The sequence below is a fragment of the Trachurus trachurus genome (assembly GCF_905171665.1).
Source record: "Trachurus trachurus genome assembly, chromosome: 14".
NCBI lineage: Eukaryota > Metazoa > Chordata > Actinopteri > Carangiformes > Carangidae > Trachurus > Trachurus trachurus.
Window position 1 is genome coordinate 1,615,142 of NC_139903.1, and position 7,296 is coordinate 1,622,437.

Sequence of the window (7,296 nt, forward strand, 5' to 3'; positions counted from 1 at the left end):
ATAATCGTGTTGTAGTTACTAAAAGGTCACTCATCAGTTCGTGTAGAGCTCAAGTAGGCCCTTTAAATATATTATGATAATTTAGATGTTTTCAGCTCAGGTCACAACTGAACCACTGTAGTAAAATCAGTTCAACCTCTCATTTGCCTCTGTGTTGAATTACTGTAACCATAAAGCACTGTAGATTGTATCTTAGTTCATTTATTAACAGAGAACTATGAACTGAGAAACAGCTGCAGGTTGCAGCTGCTCAGACGTCAGCATGTGTTTCACATCACTGTAGATTTATTACTTTAGTGTCTCGCACACAAATCCAGCAAACTAAAGTTAGTTGAGGAGAAGACTTTGAAAACCTTTGACCATTATTCAATATATGTTTTGATTTAGAGCCTTTTTATTCACTCTGCACTGTTTTCCATGTTGTAGCCTATTTGTGTTGAATTTGTGGTTATTTCCTGTATTTTAAGACTGCTTAAGGTATTTTTTTTGTACATTACACACTGGCAGTTTCACCCCCTTCCTTTGTGTTGTGACCTTAGAGGAATTTCTTCTTTCATTTTGTTGTTTTCCAGCTGTTGGTCCCTTGGGTCGGTTCATTCACTGCAAAAACTCCAAATCTTACCAAGTATATTTGACTTATTTCTAGTCAAAATGTCATTTCTAGTCAAAACAAATCTCATTCTACTTAAAATAAGACTCATCACATTAAAAAGTAACTTGTTTTTAGACACTTTTTACTTCTTTTAAGCAGATTTTCACTTGGAATAAGTAGAAAAATCTGATAGTGGAGCAAGTTTTTCTTTCTTATTACAAGCACAAAAAACTTGCTTTCACTGGCAGATTTTTCTTATTTCAAGTGAAACAAGTGAAAATTATCTAAAAACAAGTTCATTTTTAGGTGATGAGTCTTATTTTAAGTGAAAAGAGTTTAGTTTTGACTAGAAATTAGACATTTTGACAAGAAATAAGACAAATATTCTTGGAAAGATTGAGTTTTTGCAGTGTTGTGAGTCTACATATGAACAGAAATCTCTGCAGTTTGAGTTTTGATGAGGAGCTGTGGGAGAAATCCAACTCCAAAAACACACAGACAGTGAAGATGACACCGTTGTTGTTCGTTAAACAGGACCCCAACACTTTCTTCACAATAAGAACCATATTAATAACAACAGCAACAACAGCACTGACAAATATATTTAATAGCTTCTTTATATAAGAAACTGGGGCGATGGTTTGAGTCTCAGTGCTGAGGCTGCACAATCACATCTCTGCCCCCAATTACAGATCAGGAATTGAACAATGGGCCTGTCAGCTCAGCAGCCGCTCGCTCGCTCGCTCATTGGACCAGGTCTGGCAAGTTGTCAGCCAGCGAGCGAGCACGGAGATTCTGGCAGAGAGAGAATAAAAAAACAGATCCTGTGGCTCCATGGAGCTGTCAGCACCGCTCACTCCGTTTACCTTTATTAGCCCTCGGGGGCTTCGACAACATGCTCATTTGGTTTTTACTGCTTCCTCTCTGCAGTATAATCAGGAAGCAACACACGAAGCTCCGCTGCTATGCAGATGACACCCAGCTGTATCTACCGCTGCAGCCTGATGAGACATAAAGACATTTCTACATTCCTCCTCTGTTTGTCACTGTGTTTGGAGGCTGGCAGACGCCTCAGACAGATATCATCAGAGCTGCATCCTGCCCAGATTCCTCCAGGTTCAATGAGGAACCATGTTTACGATTTAAATCTGACTCCAGGTCTGATCTCTCCTCCTCTGTGTCTCTAACCCTCCTCTCCTCCATGTGCATTTGTTTCCAACAACGAAGAAGAAGCTGGTGAGAAATCAATCCATGGAGCGGTGGATAATAATAATAATACAAAACCTCTGTGGTCAAAACATTAAATGTTGATAATTTGCAAGGATTCACTTTGTTTCATTCCAGATTGATCTGGACCAGTTTTTCAGGTATATAATAAATTATAGGGATGAATTTGTGAAATAAAGACAAAACTGTTCCCAGTTTCCAATTCACAAAATATAAACTCATGTTCTGTTCTCTTCAGACTTTTCTATTAACTTTATACATTTCCTCTATTTTTGCAGAAAACTGAACTTTAAACTTTAAAGACGAACTATGTCCAGTCAGTCTGGTCTCCTCCTCTGTGTCTCTAACCCTCCTCTCCTCCATGTGCATCATCTGTTTCCAACAACGAAACCGGTGAGAAATCAATCCATGGAGCAGTGGATAAGGTTATTTATCATCTATTTATCTCCCTGGAACTAGTTACAAGTCATTGGTTTAACCAGAACTAGGACTCTGGAGCTGGGAGTTAAAGGGATATTCCGGCGTAACTTTGATCCATGGTCTAACACACCACGACACCGAGTAATCTTTTGTTTATGACAGTTAAGACACAGAGACTATAGGCCTACTGTATAGGCTACACGTCGTAACACCGTAGCCGCTCTAGCCCCACTAGCTGCCCCAGATGTTAGCGAGTGCTAGCACGTCTCTCTCAGCAGCAGCAGCAGTCAGGACTGCAAAGAAAAATAATTGCAGTCCGAGTGAAGCACTGGAGCCGCGGACGGAAGTCTCGACTGGTAAGAAGTAATATGAGGGCCGTTTTTGTGAGCTAGCTCGATGCTAACTTCGGCTAGCGGTAGCGGTTAGCATCCGCCGCTAACACCGTCTTCCCAGCTCACCACAATGGCTCTCATTCCCCGTTACAACATAATGTTGCCGGTGTTTACAAACTGCAAAGAACAAAACTCCACACTGACTCCACCTTTATTAAAGCAGAAATAAGCGATATTTTTGTGTTAATATAAGTCTTAAATAGTTGTATCTTCCGACAGCAATCACTTCTATAGAGTGTTTGGACCGAAACACGGGTCTGTCAGTCACTCTGCTCTGCTCTGAGCCGAGGAGAAAACTTCTCGTATCCTACAGTTTTTATCCAATGAGGAGAGAGAACGGCATGCAGGGCTGTGTGTGCAGCCAAGGGATGCGCCTGAATGTGGCGACGTAGGGACAAGGTAACTAGTAACTCGTGTTTTTCCGACCTGTGAAGTCGTACCAGTTCGATCTGGTACGAGTTCACGGGTCAGAAGTTACGAGTGGCCGTTATAGTGACTTTCACAGGTAAAACAGGTCGGAGAAACACGAGTGGGTTGCCTGGAACGCTACAAAGTCGTAAGTCGTGACTTGAAGCTGTAATTTACGGTTTCAAAAGCCTACCTGGAACGCAGCATTAGCCAAAACGACTGGATCGCTTACTTCTGCTTTAATTAAAAACAATTAGGCCTATTATAGGCTAACTATTTATTGTTCATTTTCAGGTCGCACCACATCGTCTGGACCCACTTTTGGGAGATGACAGAGAAGTTGTCCAATGATAACTTGCAGGCAACTATGCTCAACGGGAAGTGACACTGCTTTAGCGATTATCGAACGTACTTCCGGCAATCAACAGTGCCGTGACATAGGTCTATTATGCCAGAATATCCCTTTAAGGGGCATATGTAGCAGAGTTCCTCTTGTAAATGAACTGACCTCTTACTTACCATCAGTTTAGACAGAAAGAGGCTTCTGATAAGTGTGTGTGTGTCCAACATGGACCATTGAGCAGGGCCGGCCCCTGGCATAAACCCTCTATGTGGTTGTTTAGGGCCACAGCCGTTAGGTGGGGGGCCACATGATCAGAAAGGTACCGGGGTTCATCAAGTCATTTAAACATCCTGAGGTCTGCACGTGCAGCTATGAGCTTTATATGTAATGTGAAGTCAATATTCAGCTTCTTTTATCTCACATTTGAGACATTTGGTGAAAATAGAACGGCAGAATGACAACATTTGTGCTCAAAAAGTAATCTTACAAAATTTCATTTCAGACTTGTTTTCTACACTTATCTATTACTGTATTCATATCCTATTTCAAGCACCAAAACAGTTCATTCTCATGACTGAAGGAGTGTTTTCATTTGAAATTTTTCAAAAAGCAGACCTCAAATTTCCAGCATTTGGCCTAAATTATTTCTTTCTACAGTGTTCTAGGACAAACTGGCCTCAGTGTACTTACAGCGGAGGTTCTAATATTTAGACATAAAACACTTGAGTAAAGTGGAGAAAATGGCCTCAAACCTCAGAGGGCATAAACACGTCTGTATTCAGTTTTAACCAGTGATTTGGTGTTTGCGCTTAGAGTGGGCCACAAACAAAAACCTTGTTTAGGGGGCCACCAACATCCTAGGGCCGGCCCTGCCATTGAGCTTGGTGCTGAGTAACTCACTGTGTTATTTCTTCAATAATCACATAACATCGGTGTCTCTGGAGAAGAAGCACATAGTAACATATTTCTCCCTGAATGCTCAGCAGCAGCTGCACATAGACCTACATCACCCACCACGTCGTCGAGCTCCGCAGCTCCACAGCTCTGCACGTATACGGTGTGTTTACTGTCTGCTGGTTAACTCGTATCACCCATCGGCCATCGCCAGCCAGCCGGCTCTAACCCCTCACCGTGTTCCCTGTGATGTTTTGAGAACAGAGCGGTTTGCTGCGGCCCTGGGGAGCTCCTGCCTCTCTCCAGCCACACCGGCTCATAATGACACATCCACATGCACAGGACACACTCTGCTGCTTCTAATCGAACCACTTGCATTGAGGGCCACGCCACCTGCCCCCTCCCCTTCTCCTCATCCCCCCACCCCCTTTTCCTCTTCCTTCCTCCTCCTTTCCTCCTTCTCATCCTCCTCCTTCTTCTTTTTTTGGCTGCATCCTTGGCATCTGCTCCTGTCCCCTCTCTCCTCCTCTTCCTCCTCCTCTTCTTCACTCTGCAGGGACTCACAGCTCAGTCTGGTCCTTGTTCTCAAGTGTCATCAGGAAAATATATTTTTCTTTTTAGAGAGTCTTTTGTCCCAAACACACATTATGTAGATTTGTCTCCTTTTTTCCTCTATATCGTTATTTTTGGATCATTGATGATTCATCTGTTTACTGTCATAACTTCATTTTTGATGTTTTGATTAGATTTTTTGGTAACACTTGAATAGGTATTCATAAGATTGACATAACAGCTGTCATAAACATCAATGAATACTTATGACAGCTGTCGTTAAGTGTCATTCGGTAAGTTATGTCACTTTTGATGCAAAGTTGACATTGTTTGAGATGTTTTTGTTATGAGAACTTGACATAATTTTGAAAGTTTGGCAATTAGGTCTGCTATGACAGTTTAAATTGTCTTTATGTCAAGTTGTCAGAACAAAAACATCTCAAACAATGTCAACTTTGCATCAAAAGTGACATAACTTACCGAATGACACTTAACCACAGCTGTCATAAGTATTCATTGATGTTTATGACAGCTGTTATGTCAATCTGATGAATACCTATTCAAGTAAAGTGTTACCGATTTTTTTAATTCCGTACATGTAAAAGACCATAATTATTATCAATATTACCATCATTTAATTAAAAAAAAAAGTAAGACAGCAAAAACAGACAACAATCAAACAAATAATGGAAAACAAATAATTCCTTCCATTAACATTTGTTTACTTGCACGAAAAGGTACGACGGAGTATTAGGGCCACATTGAGAAAAACAAAACAAAACACAGACTTCAAGAATAAAGTCATAAATTTACGAGAATAAAGTCGTACATTTCATACGAGAATAAAGTTGTAAATTTACGACTTTATTCTCGAAGTTTCTGATTTTTTTATTTGTCAATGTGGCCCTAATAGAGTAGGAGGAATTGTAAATTTATTTAATCCTACCACCATTCACTAATCGAACGATCCTCTATCAATTATTGTCCATCTACTGTACCTATCATTTATTTTTAATTTGAGTTATTTTATTTGTGTTCGTAGCCCAGATGAGAGCCACACATCATTATAGTGACAAATAAAGTTTTCTATTCTTTTCTATTCTATCTATCCCTCATATTATCTATAATATAATATCATATTATCTTCTCTGCATAAATAATTCCCCTTTCAATGTTATTGATCATGTGATTTTGACAGTTATTTAACCACACGGGGCCTCTGACGTGTGTTTCTCTTATCTTGGCCTGTTGCAACTGTTGTTGTTTTTTTTCTTTCTCTTTCTCTCTCCCTCTTGTGCAGCTGTTGTAATAAAACACGTGTGCAAGGATCACTTTGACTTTTCCTCAGTGTGAAAAGCAGCTTGACAGATTTCTACGAAGGAGTATTAGGGCCAGCCAAAAAAAAAAAAAAAAAAGCCAGCCAGCCAAAAAAAATAAAAAATCCGGCGCAAGGGAAAAAAGCAAGCAAAGAAATAAATAAAAAATCCCGCACAAGAAAAAAAAAAATCAGGTAAAAAAAAAAAGTCTGGCAAAAAAAAAAAAAAAATCCAGCACAAGAAAAAAAAAAAGAAATGTCAGGCAAAAACCACTAGTTTGGATTTTGTAAGGGCCTATATTGCTCCAATTAAGCCATCTCACTCAAGTTTTAGAAGACTGGAGCTCATAAACAGACATTGCCCCTTCTGCCAAACTCTGCAGCGTCATAAAAGTGAACAATAAAGCCGATTAACTTAACTCAATGCCGGAGTAGCTATGACAATGAAAACAAGAAAACTTCAGCGGTAGGCTACTGCTAACGTACAGCAATGCATGTTCTTCATTTCTGTCCCCCATATCTATGGCATGCCCCCCACCCCCCACCCCCCAAAAAAACCACAAAAACAAACACACACACACAATCATTTATAAGTTACATAGAGACGTTATATGAGCTAACGTTTAGCGCTAGTAGCAGACTAGCTAACTAGCGGTAACCGCCGTGACTGGACCACCACCATCCACTGGTCTCTGCCTCCTCCTGTAGTATTTACAAATACAAATACTACAGGATACTACAGGATATACCTATGTCCTCTCCTCCTCTCCTGTAGTATTTGTAGTATTTACACTTACACTTTGTTGTGGTAGCCTACTTGGTCAAGCCTCTGCAGTTTTTTTTGTTTTTTTTTACCTGACTTTTTTTTTTTCTTGTGCCGGACTTTTTTTTTTTTACCTGTCTCTTTTTTTTTTTTCTTGTGCCGGATCTTTTTTTTTTTTTTGCCTGGCCCTAATACTCCTTCATAGATTTCCCATGTTTCTTTTCAATAGAGCAGAGTTGTTGTTGTTGTTGTTGAATATTCTGGGTGGGTGGGTGTGTTATAGGGGTGTGTGTGAAGTGTGTTTCATAATTATAACATGTGTCTGTGAGGTGAATGATTGTTCAACCCCCCCCCCCCCCCCCCCCCCCTCCAACAGGTGGAGCTCATACA